At 41.8% G+C, this 25,250-nt stretch overlaps 1 protein-coding gene across 4 annotated transcripts in view; it reads left to right on the top strand.

Moving 5' to 3' along the window:
* The window catches only part of ZNHIT6 (zinc finger HIT-type containing 6), a gene marked incomplete at its 5' end in the record, with an annotated part of 1,270,195 nt that overhangs the window by 821,845 nt on the left and 423,100 nt on the right, over positions 1-25,250 (top strand).

Genomic DNA, 25,250 nt, shown 5'->3' with positions numbered 1-25,250 from the left:
TTCCCCTACTCTCTATCTAAATATACCATAACCCTATTTTCCCATCTTCTTATTGCAGTTGCTATTTATATTATACTAACTTTTCTAAATTGGCTAACATTTCTCAAACTATTAAATAATTGTCATACAAGCTGTGTTAAAACAATGTTTTTACATTATGTGTAATTTAGTGTAATTATTTAAACTGTAAAAGTTTTTGTAAAATTATTGTTCTTAAAATGTTTTTGTCATACTTTGGAGCTCCCTGGGCCTCAGCTAAAAGTGGGTACCTACCCAGTCAGAATTTCCCAGTTATCAAATGTCAACAAGTAAGTAAAGTGTGTATAGAGAGATTGAGGGTAACGGAGTATACGTAGCATAGAGACATAAGGGAAGGGCCAAACGATACTATGGAGGAGGAGATTAGTTATAAATGCTCTGATTGTAGTATAGGAGAGATGATCGCAGGGATGAAAGGAAGAGGTAGTTTTGCTCCGGAACTACATAGCCTAGGTAGAGTTGGAGAGGGGCTGGAGTAGGAGAGGATATAGTGCAAAGCAGTATGGGAAGAAGAATGGCTGTTGGGAATGATGCTGAATGTTAGATGAAGTAGGAAGTAGGAGAATAGAAACTGGAGTGTTTGTTTGATATGGGAAAGGTATAAGGGAATAGGTGTCACAAGTGATAGGGGTATGTGGGGAAGTAAAATGGTAGAGTGGGAATTTGGAGTAGGGTAGGGGAATGAAGCAAAGCGGGTCATTTATTACAGAGACCATTTAGTTTATGGATGCTGCTACAAATAGCAAAGGGGCACAAAGTAAAACAAGTTTTCTTACCTTTACTGCATGCAGATAAGAAGCTAAGGATATGAGGTAACGGACTTACACATTGTGATTTAATGGTCGAATTAAGTGCTGTGGTCAATCTGGTAAGTTGTCCGTCAAGTGAAATAACTACTCCTTTTGGAATCTCGCAGCCACTTTCCAGCACACGGCAAGCAGCTATTTGACTAGTTAAAGTTAGTATACAGGACAGTTCTTTATGTTAAACTTGCTTACATTGCACAGTGATAGTATTCTCAGTGAAGTCTTTTGCACAGGTATGCCTTGTGGCAGAGTTGCTGCTGTGTAAGGGACAGGGACTGATGTAATGTCCACAAACTGCAAAGGAAAAGAAAAAGAGAAAACTCTGCTTAACTGAAAATATTATATGGAGGCAATAAAGTTAATACATAAGAAGTTAGCTGATTCCTAGAGATGGAGGAAAGAACATAGTGAGTGAAAGCAAGAGAAGATGGTGTATTCTAAGAGTAGAGAGAAAGTAACAGTTTATCAATATAAGGTCAAAACTGGTTTAGCAGGAGGTGTACTGGTAGAGAACCACAGTACTACACCTCTGTAGAACTGTATATAGTAAATATTAGAACATAGCACTGCACTGCTAAGCACATTATAAAACCGTTACTTAGTAAGTATTTGTAATATTAATCAGTCTTTCACAAGAATGTAGCATATACCAAAGCCCTAGCAACTGGAATTACATACATGAACCTCCTACTTGTTAAAGGGCACAAGCTAAATATACAGAAAGCTTCTCCAGCTAGAATAAAATCAGTACAAATGCAACCCACTTCCAAAGTGTTCACATTTTTCTACTCAGTCTTAGAACAAATAGAAATGTAATAATACATAACACTTACATGCCCTGAGAAGGTTGAAGGTGACCAAGTTAATGTGGAAACCTAAGTGAGTGGAGATTTATGAGCGCATTTTGCTACAGTGACCCAGTGTTGAAGGGGTGGATGAACGTGTGGAGCAGCCCATTATTCAGCTTCGTCATCAAGCCTAGGCAGCTTTGTAACCCACTCTTAGACTGTTTATTACAGAGAGGAGTCATTTATGGTTGGTGCTCAGCAATTAGCCACTTCTACTTTGTGCTTCTTTGATTTCTTAGACACTAGGGATATGAAGAGACTAAGTGAAATTACAGTGGTCCCTCCGTCTGTCTCTTTCTCTGTCTTTGTCTCTCTGTCCACAGTAATAGTTTCATATAGCTCCTGCCCATGTTAGCTCATTGGCTGAATGTAGCCGGACCTACGATTTGCTAAAAAAAACTTTAAAATCAGCTATTTGATGACAGCCTGTTTTTGATATACAAATTGGTGTTTTTTGCAAAATACTCAACAACCGAGAGGTATGCACTTCCTGAGGTTGGGAAGGGAATAGATAAAATAACTCATCATGTGATTAGTGCACTGAAGCTGTGTTTTCTAGACTGGCAGTTTCCTCAGATAATTGTATTCACAGTGCAGTTATATAATTAAAGAGATTTTCAAAGCATTGGAAACTTTAGCATGTGAGACTTTTTCTAATTACTGACAGCCATATAATCAAGTTATGCCTTTTCAGATGGTATACAGTAAACTCACAGTTAACCGAAACTCAAGCAACCAGCAAAAAAAAAAAGAAACTTTTCTCCCCCCACAGAAACATACCCTATGGTTTTAGAGTTTTAAAATAAAATGAAGATAGGAATAAATTCCCTTTCTCTGCCACCTGAGAACAAGTCAAACCAAACAAGTAGTATAGGGTGCAGTATTAGTCAGGCCTATTTTTAATAGTAACACTCAAGCAACCAGAAACTACAATTATCTTTCATCTACCAATCCCCATGGGTCCCAGTTAACTGAGAATTTACTGTATGCCTTAGGAACAAATCTGAGCATTCGCAATGGCTGCTTCATAGACATAAACAACTCTTGCAAGATGAAAATCTTGCCAGTGCAGGTACTGGCAGTTCACAGACTAATGAGTAGACTTCCAACCTCTTCTTCCTTACTTTAGCCTGAAGAGAGACTAAAAGGTTAGTCGAGACAGTAAGTATCCCTTTTATGTAAAGAAGTAGAGGAGGAGAATAAAAAGCATGGAGTGAGAATGTTTCAGAGAGAGGCAGCCAAAGGTAGTGGTCATAAGCATAGCCGGCCTTAGGCATAGGCGTGCCGTGGAGCCCTTTTAACTAGGGCACCAGTTGACCTAAGGCCGCTGCTGGTCATAAGGCAGTATGAGCAAACTAGATCTTTTGCTGCTCATGCAGAGGATAGAAAGTTGCTTAGGAATAATTACAAATGCCCCGAAGTCTAGATCTCAGTGATTCTTTTGATTTCATGACAATTTATGTGGTGCTTCCACCAAATGGATAACCAGAGAGGTGCAAGAGAATTATAAAGAGGAGACCAACTTGGAAGTTTTTCCTAAAGTGGCAGCACTTTTTTTGTTGTTGTTGTTGTGTCTTTCGGCTTATCCTGGTTAGGGGTTGCCACAGCGGAACTCCGGTCCACTAATGTTTGGTAGTGGATTTTTACGTGCCGAGTTACCAGCCCTGACGCACAACCTTCAACGAAGGCACGCCCATTCACACATGCCTCCACACAGAAGACGCTGTAGCTGAGAATGGAACGGGACAACGTCTTGCTGTGAGGCGACAACGCTACCGCAGCACCACTACCTGCAAATTACAGACTTTCCCACATGTTCTGAGTTTAAAAGATATCATAGAAAACTAGTTAGATACTTAGACAGCGCTTAGTATTGAAGTATGTAGTTTTCATTTATTGAGCATACAGAAATTGTAATACTACACTGCTGTTGCCTGGTATTTGAAACAAAGTAGAAGTCTGAGAAATGTTTTGATATTTAAACTTAGACCGTTTTAAGTGGCTTTGTTATTGAAGCACTGCCCAGAAAGAAGAGTCTTCTTGTTAAATGGTATGTGGGTGTGGGTATATATAAAAAAAATTTAACTCAGATAAAGTAAAAAATTAACTCTTTAAAAGTGGCTGGATGTCACATATGTTTGTATAGCCATAAGAGGTTTGCTACAACATGCCTGTGTCAGTGCTAATAATGTATATCATGTGGTCTGAGATAATGTACCTATGGTGTAGTCTAAAGAAAATGGTATTGAAGCTGGTCACATGCAGTCTGTGACCATCTTGTTATTTCTGGGCCCTCCTGGATATAAAAGACTGGTATTTGCTTATCTTCTGTTTGAATATAGTGACATCCTGACTTGTAACAACTTGTGGCACACTCCTTTCCAGGTCCTAGAGACCAGAGCACTTTTACTTATGGAGAGTTTTCTTTGCTGCCACTTTTAATCTTGTGTCCCTTGTGTTCTTGTCTCAGTTGTCCAGTTTTCATTCCTTCCCTGTGAATTGGGTAACTGAGAATCTGGCAGACATCTTGATTCTAGAATTGAGGAATTTATTAAGATCCTTTCCATGGCTTCTTCACTGTGTTTCAGTTAGCCTGTTGTAATGATGGATGTGCTGATGCTGTCACTGCGGAAGCTAACAGGAATGTACTACCATAGGATGGTGTAGCTCAGACTTCCTTATGATTGACTTCAAGTAGGCCTTCCTAAGTGCCATCATCTTGGGGGAAATCCTCTTTGGACAGACCTCCCATGATTTGTTTTGAGAGCTTCCAAAAGAAAGATCAGCTGTTGACCACATGAAGGTTTTTTTTTTTTTATTGCATGGCAGTTTTGAGCCCTTATTCTACTACTTCCAGGTTTAGTTCTTTTCAAAGAAGATGACCCCATGTAGAATGAGGAAGGTTCCCAAGAATCAGACAATGTTTGCTGCCCAGCTCTGCTGGCCAAGTCCCCTGGAAAGGTGTTACTGACTTAGAAGTTGCCTTCCTAATTGTAATTCCCAATTGTTTGCCCTCAAATTTCCCTCTGGGTAGATTCTGTGTTACTTGATTTGACAGTCAGTACATATGATCATGTCACTGGACGTAGTCTTGAATGACCACATCTTAGAGCTCATAGGTTCTACTTTACAAAGGACTGCACTCTGGGTCAAACCATCTCTACAAAGCTATTAAAACAGGTGGATGTGTCCTACTATCACCTCTTCTACATTCCGAAAAAGATGCAAGCTTTCTATCCCTTTCTGGCCCTCAGTGACTTTGGTGAACACTTCCAGTATTTTATTCATGTATGTGTTTATAGAATAAGGGAACTGTTCCATAGGCCTTATTCAGCCATCTAAATTGCATGCATGCAGTTAATTTGTGAGTATACAGAGCTCTGTTCACAGTAGTTCAAAAAGCATTTAAGGATTTACTAGTACAAAAACATATGCACTTTCTTATAGAGGATGAGCATATAATATGTAATCTAAATACAATGCAATAACTTGCATAAGAAAAGAGCATAGACTCACAGCTCAGTTATCAAATAAAAAGCTTAGTACAGGCAAGTCCAGTGTCAAATGAATGTAAATTTCTGAATGATGATTCTCCAGGGGGTCATGCCCTTTCTGATGTAGGACTATTGGATATTTTTATAGACTTGATGGATTGCCTACTTGGCACAGCATTGTCTGGGGTTCACACAGGCAGTTCCCTCAGTTTGCGCTGGATTGGTATCACTTTTTCAGTACTAATACTACAGTTTAGTCTTTCCCATTCTTCCACAGTTTCCACCAAGGTCCTAGCCAGAGCGGTAGAGTTTTTGGAGAGAAGGACCTTCGTCCCTTACCAGGACCCTTTGCTGTTGGGGGCAGGGGGCTCCTGCTAACAAATTTTATGATAATGCCTTTGATCTCTTTAAAACAGGAAAAGTCCTCCCTGAGCCGTTTGCTCTGACTGGAATTTCCTGTTGATGTCTTAGAATTGATTGAAGTCACCAAGAGATGGCACATGGTTCCACATTTGTTCTGTTTGCATGTTATAATGAGAACTCTTACAGTTGTACTATCTGGATCTTAATTATTGTGAAGTCAAATGTATGATTGTGGCATTTCTGCCCACCATGACCTTGATGAGAGCATGACTGTGGCCCAGCTTTAGGTCGTCAAGCAGTTTCTTAAAAGGGCTCTGCGTCTGTGTTCAGCACTAAAACAATTCTCCTTCTTCAGAACTAAAATTTCCTCATTGTGCATGATGTCCATTCTCCATTTGAGCTTGCTGGTTCTGCCACTCTGAAGTTCACCTCCTGAAAGATGCTGTTTTGCTGTCTGTCACAGGATCTTAGTATTTCAGGGCCCTTTAGGGGATCTACATTTTTTCTTTCACAAGGATTGGTTGCTCCTTAGATTTAAGTCACATTTCCTCCTAAAATTGCCAGAATTGTCCTTAAACCGTCCATTCACCTTCCTGTTTGGTGCAGAACCATAGAGAGAGTCGCTCATGCCTTGGAGGTACACTGCCAGATCCAGGCTAAAGCTGAAGAGAGCCCTGCATTAAGGAAGCCTGAGTAGTTTTCATATTTTGTCCCAGAAAGGGTGCGATGGAGTAGCAATTGCTTGGAAACTCTGTCCAGGTGGATTTCTATTTTCTTTGTGGTTTGTTACCAGGCCACTTGTTCCCCTTTGAAAAAATGACTGTAAGACATCACTCCACCAGGGATGTGGCTACCGCTTTTGCTTGCTTCAAAATTATCTCCATTTTGCACACTTGCCACAGTCATTTATGTGGTTATTGGTTCACATATTCTGCATTGTTGCTTAGAGTATAACTTCTTAAGTTATGTGTCCTTTGCCATTTGAACTTTCATTTTTTTGCCCTTTCTGACTTTAGCCTTACAAGTGATCTAATAGTACTACTTGGGATTTTTTTCATAACTGTTACCCACTGCAGAGATACCCCATCGACAGATGTGCTCTTTGTGTATTTTTTTATCTGTGTGGGAGATGTTTTCAGTGGGTTTCATAGATTGTCTTGCCAGTACCCTCCATCATGCTGCACCTCATTTCTCCAGGGCAGCCGTATTTATCAATATTGGAGTAAATGTGTGACACCCATCTAGTCATGTAGGTTATGTGTAAAAGAAGATAGTGAGCCACACTGCTTAATATGCAGGAGAAGCTTATTCCAGAGATTAGGGAGGTGCTGGGTTATAAACCTGTTTATGTCCCTGCTTGTAGTGTTAGTGGAGCTAATGGACTTAAGGAGATACAGAAGGTAAAGGAGATACAGAAGGTAAAAAAAAAAAAAGACCAGCTCCGTCAACCCAGAAATTTTATGCGAAGGCTTGAGTGGAAGTTTAAATTACATCTTCTGTGTTGACTTGAGCTGATCTTTTTTGTTTTATGTTGGTCACATATTTTTAGACTATGTCATAACCTACTAAGTTATCCATTTGTTTGCATGAAAAGGTCCAGGGCAATTAGGTCTTAGTGGTATGGTAAGTGAAACAGAGAGCTCTCAAAAGTCTAGCAGATGCCAAATAAAGGAATAGAGCTTCCAGTCTCTCTTTATAGCTTATGGACTTTAAGCCTGTGATTTGTTTGGTTCGATAACTTTGGAGTCCTTCGATTTGGTTGATGCTGTTTAGTGAAATACATCCTAAAGGGGGCACTTTCCTTGAAGTTTGTTCTGATGGAGTGATTGTCAAAGGAATATCATCAAGGTTAAAAGAGGTAATTAGCTGTACTAAGTAAAATGATTTCTTGACAGCTGTTGTCACATAATGGTCAAAAGTAAGGGAGTTATCAGCCCAAGCAGACTGGGCCCAGACTGCATATTTGTTTTGAAATGGTGTGCTGTCTGCAGAATATTATGAAGGGGAATGGTTGACTAACAAAAGTGATGTACCGTTTAGCATTTAGTTTGAGCCCATTTTAGTACACCAAAAGTTTACTGGGGAGAGTTCCTTCTGAAAGGTTTTGGGTGTCAGGAGGTTGCCCTAACAACAAACCCAGTGTATAATCATTGGCAGATTTTGTTAGTAAGAGACCTGATGCTCTGTTTGAAGGTTTGAGGTAAAGGCCAAAAAGGAAAGGTCCCAGCACTGAGCCTTGAAGGACACCACTGCTCACTTTTACTTTCTGATAAAGCACCTGCAGGTCACATTGTATGGATCCTGTCTTTCAGACAGTTTGTTATCCATCTTACCATACATGGTTAGATTTGTAGAACAGCTTCTTTATGATGCCGGCATGGGGAATGGTATCAAAGACCTTGGCCAGGTCAAGATACTCCATCTGTACCATGGGCCACTGTGTACAGCCTCCATGACCCTTTTGAAGAAGTTTATCAGATTCAGCAGATAGGATCTACCTTTCACAACGTTAAATTGCTGGGGGTCAAATCTAATAATTATCTTGATGTCGTAGTTTAACGTCAGATATAGTAAGTTCCATGGCTTTGCGGGTGAGGTTTGTTAGACTGATAGGTCTGTAATTACCTGTGTCAGTTATAAGGCCACCCTTATGGAGAAGCATCACCAGTACAATGCAGCACTTAATCAAGGACAAAACTACTATCTAAACTTGGGTTAAATTGTTTCAGGAATAGGTCTTCAGTGGCATGTTTAACATTAATTAAGCAACCAAGTATGTTGTCAAGTCCCATGGAGGAAGTGTTTTTGGTCTTGGTTAACACTTACAGGTAATGACTTTTATAGGTAATTGGAGGGATAAGGGATTCGTGTATTTCAGGACTTTGGATAAAAGTCTCAGGATTAAAATTGGCACTACATTTTTTGCAAGGATATTGGCATTGTCTCTTGGGTCAGAGCAGAAGGCATCGTTATGAGCAAGCTCAGAACAATATAAAGTATTGTTTCTTAGTTTTTTAATGTAGCTAAAGAAAGAGTTATAATTATCTTTGGTGAGAGAGGCCAGCCTGAGTTCCTCCCTTGTGGATATGATAGTGTTTTTCAGGCATATTCATTTTTTGTATCTTCCTTTAGAAGAGGTGTTTTTGGTCTGCTCTATAAATTAAGGAGTTTGTTTCTTTTGTTGTAGCTCTTATTTATGGTGGTAAACTAGGGTTTTTCTTTTTAATTTTCCATGATCCTTGATTTTAGTAGTGACTTTTAGCTCTGAATTTAGAATGTCTTAGTGAGGCTTGTCACTGTTTTGATGTCATAAGTGAATTTTGATATTTCATCGTAGAGTAGGTAGTGGTTGACATATTTGTAGTCCTTGAATTCAGTGGGCTTTGCTCATTGCCCCTTTTTACTTGGACAGTCTCTCCATCCAGTGTTTGCTTTAGGAGTTTGTAAGCCAGGCAAGTTACACTTGCATATTCTTGTGTGCTGTGGTAGTGGCTGCTTTTGTTTCTCTTTCACTCAGACTGAGATGGAGAGGGGCTAGTCATTCTCTTTTAATCTGGTGTATCCTGCCATGGATCAGTATGATCATTTAGCCTGATGTCTCATGCCATGGCATATCATTTTTTTTCAAATACCTGTATTGCAGTATCACTTGTGACACAGACAAATTTACATTCTTATAAAAGTAATCAAACTATATTAACGCAGCAGACATTATACTTCACATGTGTTGCTATATATCATATAACCTAAGCAATATTACATAAATTATTCAATCCCTGCCTTTTTTTAAACAAGAAACATTTTTATTAATGAAACCATCACTTACTATATAGACAAGCATACATTTATATAAACAAAAATAAACGGCACCAACACAATGCTAGTCACAAGCATTTTACATCACAAACCATATTGACACACTCCCAGTTTCAAACATACATCACTTATAATCTACCCAATTTTTCATACTCAGACTTTACATGTCATTTATATCCTGCCGCCTTTTAAACCTCATTCCTCCCCTGTATGTATTGTTCCCATAATTCCCATTTTTTTCCTATTTAGGTTGCTCCTACCTTTATCTAAAGATCTTAGTTCCAGTTGTTTTATCTCTGTTACTATATTCACTACTTCCAGTATAATTGGTTTAGATTTTGATTTTCTAGTAATTGCGTTTTTGATAGCCACCGTAATTGGACACAGAAAGGCCTTGCCATGTCTAGGCAGTTCCGATTGTGTCATAGCTCTGAAAGATCATCTCCCTCATCAGACCATTCTGCCCACTCAGCATCTCTGGCAATGCATCCCGCATGGAATCCCATTACAGCCGAGTGCTCCTCCAGGCGTCTTCTGCAGTTAACCCCTACTGCTCCTCTAGGCGTCAAATATGGATTGTTCATATTTGCATTAATAATTCCAAAACCATGTTACTTACAAGGTACCAGGATATTTTGTCTTGAGCCATATGTGATGGCAAACACAACTCTATTGATATTTGACCTCTTTCAATGAGAGTTTTCTAGAACTCTAAGGTGATAACTTAGTTTTTAAAGGCTTAAGCCACGCCCACAAGGGGTTAAAGGTGCACACTCAAAAGAGCTGCTCCGGAGTGAATGAGTCTGCCTACTCACTGTACTCCCAGAAAATATGTTCCCAATTACCTCTTTCTTCCCCTTCACACCTCCAACATTTGCTGTCTGCCTGAGGAAAAATTCTCTGGAGTCTTCTTGAGGTATAAAAACATAAATGTAAACATTGCCCCACAAAAATCCTAAATCTTCTAGATTTTGTTCATATTTGGAAGACATGCATATATGCTTCCACTGTTTTTTGTGAATTGCTTATCCAGTCTCTCTTCCCAAGCCTTTCTAACCTTCCCTGATTGATTCTTAAACTTATCATGCAATATTTTTATGTTCTACTAATTATTCATTTTCTAATGGCAGCTTCTGTTCTAGATTCTATGAAAAAAATTACCAGTGCTTATCTTTCATTTAGAACCCCCCCATTTCTTTCTCTTTGCCTATAGTCTGATATCAGTCCCTGATAGGGAAGGCAATTTCTAACCTGCAGTCCAAATAAATTCATGGCATCTTCCCATTCTGTCATCTTTCCCTAGTTATTTGCTCCCAGTACATTGGTTCCCCTGCCAATTTTCTCCAATAAATTCCAGCCCCCTATTGCCTATTGTATGTATCACTATCATCCCTATCGGCAGAATCTCCTTTCTTCACTCCTGTGTTGGTTTAGTTCTTAGAGTACTTTCTGCTACTTTATGGCTATAGTATTCTGTATGATTATAGTTATTCTCCTTAAAAGCCTGCATTCAAAATCACAGTTTCTCTATTTCTTGAGCTTCCCCTCTGTTTCATCATCATCCCTTTCCACTATGAAATGTAGTTTTCTGCTTGTGCCCTATGTAAAGGAGTCTTAACTCTGTAGCTCCGAAATACCCCTTCAAATTGGGTAATTCCATTCCACCCTGTTCTTCTGGTAGAATCAGGTTATCCCACTTGAATCTTTCCATCTTCTCCTTCCAGATAGTCATTCAGCTCTTTATTAATTGTTACCCACAACTTCTCCTTTGGTTAATAAAAATATGCCTGACCTGTGTATAACACTAATGGGACTAAAACATTTTAACTGCTTATCTTACTATCCATATCCATATAAAAATCTTCCATTTTTCTCAGTTTTCGTATTATCTTTTTTTAGTCTTTTCCCACATATCCTTAATTGTCACTCTAGAATTATTTTTAATCCGTTCTCCTAAGTACTTCATTTTATCATGTCCCCATAAACATGGGTATTCCTGAACTATTGCACTTTATAAGCACTTACACGAGTGCATTTATCATGCAGTCCCTAACAGAACGACGATGCTATCCTCCAAAAAAAGGAAGCCAATCTGGTGGTCCCCTGCTATAAAGAAACTCTACAACAGAAGAAAGAAACTGTTGCAAAAAAGTGTAAAATTCCATGATTGGAGGAACTCTGTGGTCAGCCTCCATAAGAAGCTGTGATCCCTCATAAAATCCTCCAAAGCTAGTTACGAAAACAAAATCGCCACTGATTCTAAAGACAACCTCAAAGCATTCTATAGCTATGTCAAGAATCTCAATGGCAACACTCAGATCTGCTCTGAGTTACAGCACAATAGCACTAAATATACAGAACCAACTGATATTGCTAACATCCTAGCAGATAGGTTCAGTGCTAACATTACCCCTCTCTCATCCCCTAAAGGGCCCATCTCTATACCGGAAGAATGCAAAGTTCCTGTAATCACGGCTGTACAGGTAAAAAACACACTCTCCAAAGCCAAGAACACAGCATCCATGGGACCTGACAACATCCCAGGCTGCGTTCTACATGAACTACAGAACAAACTAGCACCCCACCTAAGTACCATGTTCAATCATAGCCTCACCTCAGGCTTTGTGCCCACTGAATGGTGCACAGCAACGGTTATCCCACTCCACAAAGGGGGAGCCACCATGGACCCAGGGAACTACCGCCCCATTAGCCTGATGAGCCTGGTCTGCAAGGCTATGGAGCATATCATCATGAAACTTATAAACAATGACATTGGTAATCTCCAAACTCTGGACCCTACCCAGTTTGGGTTTGTAAAAGGCAGATCATGTCTTCGAAACCTGATAGACTTCTTTGAAGCCGTCACCAAAGCCGTAGATGAGGGTAAGGTGGTTTACACAGCGTATCTAGATATCGCCAAGGCTTTCGACACCATCCCCCACTCTGGAATTATAGATAAACTCACTAAACTAGGTATAAATCCCTATGTCACAAGATGGGTTGCCAACTGGCTCACTGACTTTGAGCCCACACTGTGAAAGTAGCAGACTCTAAATCCAACTTCAGACCAGTGACATAGCCCTTCTAAACCCATACCACCAACACCCACATATAGCAACACTAAATCCACATATGCAGAGGTCCTTAACTGTAACCTGCCCAAGCAACAAGGGCCTCTGAAGCTGACACGCAAACAAACACCAATCACAACCAAAGTGTCACATAGCTCACAATACCAGTGTGCCACCCAGCAACAGCCCCTAAGGCAAGACAATGTACCTAACACTTTAGTCATAGGTGACTCTATAGTCCAGCACACTGTTGTCCCACTCACCAGGTTGAACAAGGAGAAAATTACAGTCAGCTGCCTGTTGGGTGCCAGGATCCGCCACATAACGCATGCACTCAAGTCACTCCACAACAAGTACAAATATGACTCTGTCATTGTCCATGTTGGAGTGAATGACTTGAGACGTACCTCCCTGGACTACATGAAAAGAGACATGGAAGAGCTCTTGGATCATGTGGCCCAGGCAGGTGCGACCCTAGCCCTGAGTAGCATCCTGCCTTCGCCCAGAATGATACCACAATATAAGGACAAAATGATTGACTAAAACAATTGGCTAAGCTTCTGGTGTCATTCAAAGTGGATCCAGTGTCTGTCTGCCTGGGACGACATGATTGACAGACCACGATGCTTTGCCAGAGATGGTCTGCACCTATCGCCCCTGGGATTCAGGTTACTGGCTAAGGCTCTTGTCACCCCTATAGTGCCTTTTTTAGGCAAAGTTCAAAGGACAAAACCACCACCGTAACCGGTAGAAGCATGCAAAATCTGAAGGTAATGCGACTCAATGCTAGAAGTCTAAATCTCAAAATGCACTCTCTCGAGGCACTCCTAAAAATGGAGAACATCGATATCTGTGCAGTAACTGAGACCTGGTTCAAGGCTCCAGAGAGCACCCCTGCAATACCAGGCTACAACTCTTATCACAATTTACGGCCACCAAACCAGGACCAAAACACTAAAGGTGGAGGAGTGTCAGTATTCACCAAGGATATTCACACCACCAGACTAGTTGCCCAACAAAATGAGTCTGAAATTCCCAAGGTGCAACTAACACTAGGTAAGACTGCAATCCAAACTGTAGCTTGCTACAGATCCCCCACCATGCCCCAGGATTCTCAATAAACCTTTATAAACATACTGGAAAATGTTAAGATAGAACCAAACACCCTAATACTGGGTGATTTTAACTACCCTGCCATAAACTGGGAAAACTACTTGTGTACCAACACCTTTGCCCAGCGGTTCTTGGCATTCATAAATTCCAACGCCCTGGATCAACTAATCCATAGTCCCACCAGGGGCTCCAATATCCTAGACCTGGTCATTACCAACATGGGAAATCGATGGACCTCACCTATGGTCACCCCCTTGTTAGTCAGGTCTGACCATAAGCTAATCACCCTTAACATCCACATCCCACCCCCACCCCCCAGTAAGGAAACCTCCATAAAAAACTTCTCCAAAGCCAACTTCATGCTACTCAAGTCAGAAGTGACAAACTTCCTGACATCCATGCAGACGGGAACTGAAAGTTCAACTGCTGAATCCTACACTAAGGCACTGTACGAGCACATCCATTCATGCATGAATCATGCCATCCCAAATAGAGCCAAGATGGTCTCATCCAAAAAAAGGAAGCCAATCTGGTGGTCCCCTGCCATAAACAAACTTTACAACAAAAGGAAGAAACTGTTGCAGAAAAGAGTAAAATACCAGGATGCAAAAACCTCCCCTACCAGCCTCAGTAAGAAACTGAGATCCCTTATAAAATCCTCCAAACCTAGTTACGAAAATAAAATTGCCAAAGATTTCAAAGACAACCACAAGGCATTCTATAACTATGTCAATGCTCAGATCTGCTCTGAGCTAAAACAGAATGGCATTAAATGTACTGATCCCAAGAATATTGCCAATATCCTGGCAGATCGATTCAGTGCCAACTTCACCCCCCTCTCACCCCCTAAATGGCCCATCTCAATACCGGAAGATTGCCAAATTCCGGTAATGATGGCCACATAGGTAAAAAAAACGCACTCTCCAAAGCTAAGAATACAGCATCCATGGGACCAGATGACATCTTGGGCTGTGTACTACATGAACTACAGTATGAACTGGCACCTCACCTAAGTGTCATGTTTAATCATAGCCTTACCTCAGGTTTCGTGCCCACTGAGTGGCGCAGAACTACAGTTATCCCACTCCACAAGGGGAGATCCACCTTGGATCCCGGAAACTACTGTCCCATCAGTCTGACGAGCCTTATCTGCAAGGCCATGGAGCGTATTATCATGGTACTTATAAACAAATACATTGGTAACCTTCAAACACTGGACCCCACCCAGTTTAGGTTCTTGAAGGGCCGATCTTGTCTCTTGAACCTGACTGACTTCTTCGAATCAGTCTCCAGAGCCATAGACAAGGGTAAGGGGGTTCACACAGCCTATCTAGACCTTGCCAAGGCCTTTGACACCATCCACCACTCTGGAATCATAGATAAACTTACTAAACTGGGCATTAATCCCTACGTCACCCAATGGGTTGCTAACTGGCTTACTGATAGAACCCACTCTGTAAAAGTAGCCAACTCCAAATCCAGCTCCAGACAAGTGACAAGTTGGAGTACTTCAGGGTTCAGTCCTGGGACCGCTCTTGTTTGGCATCTACATTTCTGAAGTACAGGCCAACATTAAGGGACTCTGGCTAACAAAGTTCGCAGATGACTGCAAACTGGGAGCCATTATTGAATCCCCAAATGATGTGGATACTCTACAAAAGGGCCTTACAGAAACAGATGCTTCGTGCCAGAGCCATGGGCTCAAGCTCAATGCCAAGAAATGTATAGTTATCCCCTTTGGGAAAAAACCTGTACCCATGAATTACCATATAGGGGGCAGTACACTAAACACCGAAAGTGTGATAAGAGACTTAGGGACACAGGTGGACAGTGGTCACCCCTTCGATAACCACATCGCCACAACAGTCAGGAAATCCTTCTATGTGGCACACCTCATCACTAAGGGCTTTTCATCCAGAATAAAGGAGGTCATTTTCCCACTGTACTCATCCCTCATTAGACCCATTATAGAATACAACTCCCCGTTTGGTATGTACCTCTCAAGACATCTGCAACAACTGGAAAGGCCACAGAAATACCTCACTAAAAGAATCACAGGCCTAAAGCAGATGCCCTACGCTGACCACCTTAAAAAACTCCAGCTATACTCTGTTGCATATCGTCTACTCAGAGGCGATCTCTGCTTAACATACAAGGCCATGTCAAACCCAGAGCTGTTGGACATGCTACACTTAAAGAAATCCCAATCCCTCAGAGCCACACGCTCCAGGGATCTAAACCTTGTCATCACAATAAACAAAGCATGCTGGAGGGTAGGTTCCTAACCCAGAGACTCCCCAGACTCTGGAATAGATTGCCCATACATGTCAAGCAGAGTGCGTCTTTGGCCTTCTTCAAAAGGAACCTTGACGATTGGATGGGGAAAAAGGAAATTCACCCCGGGGATCACATCAGTCGCCCTGCTAGACAGGGGTCCAGGGAAGTAAATAGTGTGGGAAGAAATAGCCAGGGAATTGTTATGGCTAGGCTTGTATAGGCCCCTAGGGCTGATAGCCTAGTACCAACCTATGAACAAGTGGAGTACCACAGGGTTCAGTCCTAGGTCCTCTCCTGTTTGGTATCTACTTCTCTGAAATACAGGCTAACACAGAAGGTCTTTGGCTAACAAAGTTCGCAGATGACTGCAAACTAGGAGCCATAATCGAAACTCCTAACGATGTGGACATCCTACAAAGGGGCCTCACTGAGACAGATGCCTGGTGTCAAAGCCATGGCCTCAAGCTCAATGCCAAAAAGTGCATTGTCATCCCTTTTGGTAAAAACTCTGTACCCATGAACTACTACATAGGCGATAGTCTTCTTAACACTGAAAGTGTGATGAGACCTTGGGACACAGGTGGACATTAGTCTCTCCTTTGATAATCACATTGCCACGGTAGTCAGGAAATCCTTCTACGTGGCACACCTCATCAGAAAAGGTTTCTCATCCAGGAAAAAAGAGATCATTGTTCCCCTCTACTCATCATTCATTAGACCCATTATAGAGTACAATGCCTTTTTTGGTATGTACCTCACAAGACATCTACAACAACTGGAAAATACCTCACAAAGAGGATTACCGGCCTCAAAAAGATGCCGTATGCAGACCATCTAAAAAAAACTCTGGCTTTACTCTGTCGCATATCGCCTACTCAGAGGCGATCTCTGCCTAACATACAAAGCTATGTCAAACCCAGAGCTGTTGGACATGCTCCACGTAAAGAAATCCCAATCCCTCTGAGCTACATGCTCTAGGGACCTAAACCTTGTCACCACAGTAAACGGAACATACTGGAGGGATAGATTCCTGTCCCAGAGACGTCCCATACTCTGGAACAAACTACCTATCTATATCAAACAAAGTTCCTCATTAGCACTCTTCAAGAAAAATCTTGATGATTGGATGCGAGATGGGAAATTCACCCCGGGATCACTTCTGTGGCTCTGCTTGACAGGGGCACAGGAAAATAATTTTCTTGGGTGGCAAAAGCCAGGGTACCGTTTGGCTAGGCTTATATAAGCCCTAGGGCCAATAGCCTAGTACCTACTATGAACTAATTCATGTGTGGGTACATAATTTACTGCTATTGCCTTTGTTTTACTTTCATTAATTTTGTATCCTGAAAAGATCCGAAACCGTCTCAAAATGTTCCACAACACTGTAATGTCGTTTTCTGGGTTTGTCAGGTATAAAATATCATCTGCAAGTAAAGCCAGCTTTTCTTGACTACCATACCAGTTATATCCTTGAATTTGTGAGTCCTTTGTTTTCTTTGCCAGTGGTTCCAAATGTAATGCAAATAATAAAGGGGAAAGAGGACACCCCTGCCTGGTTCTTCTGCTCAAGCAGAAATCATCAGAGAGGACCCCACCCACTTTAATTTTCTCCTCCGATCCCTCATATATCCTCCTAATTAACCTTATAATTTTTTCAGGAAATGCAAATGCTTCCATTGCCTTGCTCATAAAGTCCCAGCTTACTCTGTCAAATGCTTTCTCTGCATCAAGACTTACCAACAACAATGGTATTTTCTTGCATTCTTCTTGCCTCTGGATCATCAATGTTCTGTTAATGTTGTCAAATGTTTGCATCCCCTCCACAAAACTGCATTAATCCATGTTTATCAGTTTTGGCATTATTTTGACATTCTTTTAGCCATTATGGACTTGAACGCTTTATATTCATGGTTTAGTATTGAAATGGGCCTGTATGAAGCTGGATTTGATGGATCTTTACCCTTTTTAGGTATTACAGCTACCACTGCTTTCTTTCAGGCCAATAGGACTTTTCCTTCTCTTAAGATACTGTTAAACAAAACCTTCCAGATTTATCAGTTTTTTTCTCCTTCCAAACCTCCACAGGAATACCATCTATTCTTGGGACTTTCCTGTAGATTAGTTGTACATTACAATTTTTTTCTCATCTCCTTCTATCCTAAATTAGTGATTGAGTCTCATCTACCTCTAACCTTGGCATATTTAATTCTTCCATAAACTTTTCCATTTGTATCTTCTCTTGATTTTCATTTCTCTGCTTTATAGAGACTGTCATAGAATTCCCAAAATATGTCTAATACCTCTACAGGATCTCTTGTTACCTTCCTTTGTTATAGGCTCCCCAAGTTTGGCAACAGCTCTTTCTACTTTCTGCTGCCTGAGTTGTTGTGCTAAAAGTTTTTGTGCTCTGATGTTTTCAAAAAACAGTTGCTTAACAGCAATCTTTCTAAGCGCTCCCTCATTATTCAGGTAATCCCTTATTTTTCTGCCTAGCATTCTGTAGTTGATCCTCCTCTTGTTCTGTGAGATTCCCCCTATTCTGCAATATAACATTTGCCAGTCCCTCTAAAAAACTTCTTGTTACTTTTTAACCATAGCTGCCTTTCATTTATTTCCACCCTATTAAACTCCACCTTAGTTTTATCCCACTTCCTAGCTATATTTTCAGAAGAAGTTTCTATCCTCTCCAACAGCTCCTGAATAATCTCTAATACCCATTCCTTAAATTCCTCTTTTCAACAGATTGGTGGGAAAGCACCAAGGTCTCATTTCTATTTCATTACCATGTGCTTTTATTTTAGCTATTATTGGTGAATGATCTGAAATGTAAATTCTGTCTAGCCTGGCCCAGTTTTTATGTTTTGGGGAATAATGTGTAAATTCATTCTGAACTCCTGTTACTGAATTCACATCTTCCATGCCAAATATTTTCATAACTTACTTCAAAAATCTACCCTTCTTTGGTATATTTTCCCTTTTGGGCCCCCCAGACACATCTTCACTGCTGCAAATCATAGGTTCATACTAGGCTATCTGCCCTAGGGCATTTATAAGCCTAGCCAGAGTGTGTTGGCTTTCACTACCCTTTGGAGTGAATTTACTGTGCCCTTGATTAGGTTAGTTTACTGTGCCTCTGTCTAACAGTGACACAGACGTGATCCCTGGGGTAAACCTATGATCTCCCAGCCACTCGTCAAGATTCTTCTTGAAGAGAGTCAGTGAGGGACACTCTGCCTGACATAGACCGGGATTCTATTCCATAGTGAAGGGAGCCTCTGGGTTATGAATCTGTCCCTCCAGCATGTCCTATTTATTTCTGTGCTGAGGTTCAAGTCTCTTGAGCGCATAGTTCTAAGGGATTTGGATTTTCTGAGGTGCAGCATGTCCATTAATTCCGGGTTGGACATGGCTTTGTACGTCAGGCATAGATTGCCTCTGAGTAGGCGGTATGCAGCTGAGTAGAGCTGGAGTTTCTTTAGCCTCTTTGTGAGGTACTTTTGGGGTCTTTCCAGTGGCTGCAGGTGTCAGGTCAGGTATATTCCAAATGGGGCATTGTACTCAATTATGGGCCTGATGAGGGATGAGTAGAGGGGCACAATGACCTCCCTTGATCTAGATGTGAAACCTTTCATGATAAGGTGGGCTATGTAGAAGGTCTTTCTGACCACTTTGGCATTGTGGTTGTCAAAGGAGAGGTTACTATCAACTTGGGTCCCCAGGTCCCTAATTACTTCTTCCGTACTGAGTGGATTACCAACTATGTGGTAATTTGTGGGCACTTTGTTTTTGCCAAAGGGTATGACTATACATTTTTTGGCGTTTAGTTTAAGGCCATGGCTCTGGCGCCAGTTATCCGTTTCTGTGAGGCCCTTTTGGAGGATGCTTGTGTCAGCTGAAGAGTCAATTATGGCGCCCAGTTTGCAGTCATCTGCAAACTTGGTCAGCCACAGTCCTCCCGTGTTAGCCTGTACCTCAGAAAAATATATACTGAATAAGAGAGGTCCCAGGACTGAGCCCTGTGGGACGCCACTTGTAACTGGTTTAGAGTCTGACATGGCTCCAGCAATTCTGACCATGTGGGTTCTGTCCTTGAGCCAGTTTGCAACGCATCTAATGACATAGGGGTTTATATTTGAGATGGAGAGTTTGTCTATGATGCCTGAGTGGGGTATTGTGTCAAAGGCTTTTGCGAGGTCCAGGTAGGCTGTGTGAACTACCTTTCCCTCGTCAATGGCCTTGGTGACTCTTTCATAGAAGTCTACCAGGTTCAAGAGGCAGGATCTGCCCTTAACAAAGCTGAATTGGGTAGGATCCAGTGTCTGTAGGTCCCCAATGTCCTTGTTTATGAGATCCATAATGATCCTCTCCATGGCTTTGCAGACGAGGCTTGTCAGGCTTATGGGGCGGTAGTTTCCAGGGTCCGTAGAAGCACCTCCTTTGTGGAGTGGGACCACTGTTAATGTATGCCATTCTTTGGGTACATATCCTGTAGTAAGGCTGAGATTGAAAAACAGCTTTATGTGAGGGTTTAGCTCTTCTTGGATTTCATGTAGCATGCAGCCTGGGACACCGTCTGGTCCCATTGATGCTGTGTTTTTTGCTTTGGAGAGAGCGGCTCTCACCTGGGCATCTGAGATGTCAGGGAGACAACACTCTGTTGGGATAGATATTTGTCCTTTTGGGGGGGAGAAATTTGCACTGAACCTGTCAGCCAGGATGTTTGCAATGTCTGTAGGTTCAGTGTATTTTTTGTCATTAAGGACTAACTCTGAGCATATCTGGTAGTTGCCACCCATATTTCTAACATAACTAAAGAAAGCCTTATGATTATCTTTAGCGTCTTGAGCAATTTTTCTCTCGAAGCTGGCCTTGGAAGATTTTACGAGTGATCATAGTTGTTTGCTAGTACTAATCAGAGATGCCTTCCCTTTTAGGGATTTTGCTCTATCACGTAGTAACTTCCTCCTTTTGTTGTATAGCTTGTTTATGGCTGGGGTCCACCAGACAGGACGCCTGCCTTTGGGGGATTGGGTCTTGGATTTATTTGGGATTGCATGATCCATGCATTCCTGAAGGTGTCCATAGAATGCGTTCATGAGGGATTCAGCAGATTGGACTGTAGTTTCCACTGGCCCGGGGGCCATGAAGGATTCTACTTCGGTTGTAAGAAGTGTGAAGTTAGCTTTTGAGAAGTTCTTCACTGTAGTCTTTTGTGCTGGGGGTGGGTGCGGGATGTGGATTTCCAGTGAGATTAATTTATGGTCTGGTCTTACCAATGAGGGGTATACTTCTGGTATGAAGCATTGTGTCCCTATGTTGGTGGTGATCAGATCCAGTATGTTTTCCCCTCTTGTGGGAGTGGTGACTAGTTGTTCCATAGCATTTGAGTTTATGAATTCTAGGAACCTTTGGGCTAGGGTATTGGGGCTTGAGTAATGCTCCCAGTCTATGTTTGGGTAATTGAAGTCCCCCAATATGATGGTGCTTGGAGCGACCTTCATATTCTCTAGTGTCTTCAAGAAGACCGAGTGGGGTTCCTGAGTTTGAGAGGGTGGTCTGTAGCATGCTACAAACTGAAAGGCAGTTTTGCCCACTGTTAGTTGCACATGGATCGTCTCAGATGTTTCGTGCACTGCCACTAACCTGGAGGTGTGGGTATCCTTGATGAATATGGATACTCCCCCTCCTTTTGTTGTTCGGTCTGAGTTTTGGGGCCGAAAAGCATGATATGAGGTATAACCTGGTAGTGCTGGGGTGCTCTCTGGAGCCTTGAACCAGGTTTCTGTCACTGCACAGACATCGATGTTCTCCATACTGAGGAGGGCATCGAGAGCGTGCATCTTGAGGTTTAGACTTCTGGCGTACAGCATTACCCTTAGTTTCTTTCTACTTGTGATGTCTAAGGAGGTGGGTTTGTCTTTTGAGCCTTGCCTAAAAAAGGCAGTATGGGGGTGGCAAGAGCCTTTGCCAATATCCGAAAGCTCAGGGGTGACAGGTGCAAGCCGTACCTTGCGAAGCAACGTGGCTTGTCGAGCATGTCGTCACAGGCTGACAGACACTGGATCCCCTTTGAATGACACCATAACTTAAGCCAGTTGTTGAAATTGATCATTTTGTCTTTGTACTGTGGCATCATTCTTGGTGAGGGTAAGATGCTGCTCAAGGTCAGGATCATACCGGCCTGGGCTACATGATCAGAGAGCGCCTCTATGTCTCTTTTCATGTAGTCCAGGGAGGTATATCTCAGGTCATTCACACCAGCATGGACAATGACTGAGTCATATTTGTACTTGCTTTGGAGTGACCTGAGTGCTTGTGTTATGTGGCGGATTCTAGCACCCGACAGGCAACTTACTGTGACCTTATCCATGTTCAGCCTGGTGTGCAGGGCGTCAGTGTGTCTGACTATAGAGTCACCTATTACAAGTGTATCAGGTATGTTGTTTAGCCTTAAGGGCTGTGACTGTTTGGCACACTGACTTTGTGAGTTATGTGTTGCATGTGTTTTGTTTTGGGGTAGCGATTGCTTGGATGTCTGCTTTGGAGGTCTCTGCTGCTTTGGTAGATTTTTATTTAGAGCCTCCGAGTATGTTTTTGTGTGTTTATGTGTTTGGTTTGCAGTTTTGGTAGGTCTATGTGAGACTGGATTTGTGGTGTGTATGGTTACCTTATCCTCCTGACTGGTTACACCAGTACTGAGTCGAGAGAGATCAGCCTCCAGTTTGGCTATATGGTTGCATCTCTCACATATATTTGTTGGGAGGAGGAGAGGGTTGTCTGTGTACATGAGGAAGTTGTAACATTGCCTCAATATTCCCAGATTCACCAGCTGGACTGGAGAGGAAACCAGCAACTGACCTTTGGACATGCTAGAATAGTATAGGGAATTCCTTTGTAACTGAAACAAAAGGACCAATAGGGGATAAAGTACTCAAGGAGAGTACATGAGGATGTAGTGCTTTTTTTGTAAATTAGTGCTTTACTTATAAAAAAATTGCTTATATGAGCAAGTGCAAGGTTTTGGATTGAGAATAGAGTGTTTAGTTTGAGTGTTAAAGCAGTTCCAAGGGAAAAAGTGAAGAGTAGACTTTGTGGAGCCGGGAATAGTTTAAACCCAATTAACCGGCGCTGCCCGGTGCTGCGCTATGCACAAAATCGCTCAAAAGCGCGCTACAGCGGGCTTTAAAGCAGGGAGCTAGAAAGAGATAGGAAATGGCCCAAAACGGCCAATAAGCTACAAGTTACTGGTCTGGAACCCCTCCTCAAGGGACAGATAGGCTGCTCAGAGCTCCCACTCTCAATGGTGAACAAAGAAGCTCCCTCCTATCCAAATAAGGATATGGGCAACGCAGATACTATAACACAGCCCAGAGATCAGCAATGCCTGAAGACTGGACTATTCTACTTCAGAAAGGGTGGGAAAACAAAGATTTTTTTTTTTTTTTTAAACAGAAACACAGTAAATGCTTTAATTCGGCTAGCACACTTGAGTGTGTAGCCTACCAATTAAACTAGGTGAAAAAAACGATTTTAAAAGTGCAAAACACAAAAACACAGGCAGGAATGCAGTAAAAACAACTTTGCAGAGCTTATTTAGTTAAGAAAACTCGCTTTTCGGCGAGTAAAAGCAGTCACTAATAAGGAGGCAAAAAAATACTTAGAATCAATGGAAAGTCACTTTTCCACTCGCTGCTGCTTGTAGAACTCTGCAGGATACCACAAGGAGCTGTGCTGAGTCAGTTACAAGTGCAAAAGTGTGCTAGAGCGGGCTTTAAAGCAGGGAGTTTGAAAGAGATAGGAAATGGCCCAAAACGGCCAAAAAACTACAAGTTACTGGGCTGGAACCACTCCTCAAGGGACAGATAGGCTGCTCAGAGCTCCCCACTCACTGGTGAACAAAGAAGCTTCCTCCTATCCAAATAAGGATATGGGCAACACAGATACTCTGACACAGCCAAGAGATCAGCAATGCCTGAAGACTGGACTATTCTAGTTCAGAAAAGGCGGGAAAACAAAGATTTTTTGTGTTTTTTCCAGTCCCAAACTATAAGTAATATTCCTTGCTGAAAACTGATTATTTCTCCCAGAATTTTCTTAGGCTCCATTATAGCAGTTTTAGGTGGAATGTAAATACATGCTAGTGTAATCCTCCTCCCTTGCCAGTAACCCCTTCGCACTGCAAATCTGCCATTATCATCTTTTTATCTTCTAGTACTATTGGAGCTCCTCTTGCAATTAATATAAGTAGTCCTTTCTTTCTTTGTCTCAGGTATTCTGCTGAATAACCTTTCTGAAAACCTTTGTTTATGAAATTCACACTTTCAGTTCTTTCTAAGTGTGTCTCCTGTAATGCAGCTATTTGCACGGTACATTTTTAATGTAGTTCACTACTCTTTCTTGTTTGTATTTATCTGTGAGGCCATTTATCTGTGAGGCCATTTACATTCAAAGACATTAATGAAAACATCATTGTATTAAAAAGTTGTTATTCCCACCTTTTATGTATAACACCTTTTTTGTTAAATGTCAAGTTCCAGCTTTTGTGTTACATGCATACACTGTTTGGCAGTTTGAACTTTTATACAGTTGTTTCTTGTCATATCCATGTGAACTTATGTCACATCTTATAAAACTTTTTGCTGAGTTTCTGTTTTCATACTGGGAGAGCTAGAAATAAGCTGTTACTCAATGTGCAGCCATCTTGGAAGATCATGCCATGGTATATCATTATGCATACTCCTGAGCACAGCGAAGAAGAAGAAAGTAGCTGAGCTGGGAAATTGCATAAAGAAATCTCACCATTTATGATTGCAGAGGTCTTCCTCAAAGATCAACTGATATTTTTTTCCTTCAGGTAGATATTTTATTTTTGAAGGCTTTTTTAACATGGCCTGCCACTTCTGACCACAGACCAAACCCAATGTCCTGCTGCCTCTCTGTCCTGTCTGGGTACACCACTTGCTGAAGTGCACCTCAGATGCATCCAGTTACTGAACTGGCCCCAGCTCTCCAGTGTGGGTTAACCTTGATAGTTGTGTACATCAAGCAGTCGTGGAAGACTGTGGGTCAGGAGGGAGCCTTCATGCTACAGTCGGCTGCCGCATGTTCTGGTTTAGGTGGAACACCAATATTCTGGGTTTTACTTCATTGCTGGTCATGTGGTGGGTCATGCTGAGGGGAAATACAGTGCCTCTGAGGTCACATATCCCTCTAAAGCCTTACCCACACATCTACTTCTGCTTTGCCAGTCTCCCTGATCTTCAGTTTTCACTGAGAGAGACAAGTTGGCAGTTATTCCCCAGTTTCCTAATGTCAGCTTGTCCAGCACTTGGGCCACTATTGTTTAAGTCATATTCTGGGCTTCATCATTCTGTACCACAGACCTGACCAAACAGATCAGCAGATGTGGTGAGTGCATATCAT

Source organism: Protopterus annectens, chromosome 10.part0 (genome assembly GCF_019279795.1).
Source record: "Protopterus annectens isolate FY-2018-M chromosome 10.part0, PAN1.0, whole genome shotgun sequence".
NCBI classification, from domain to species: domain Eukaryota; kingdom Metazoa; phylum Chordata; order Ceratodontiformes; family Protopteridae; genus Protopterus; species Protopterus annectens.
Note: the sequence above shows the minus strand (reverse complement) of the source record. Positions and strands in the feature narration are given on the sequence as shown.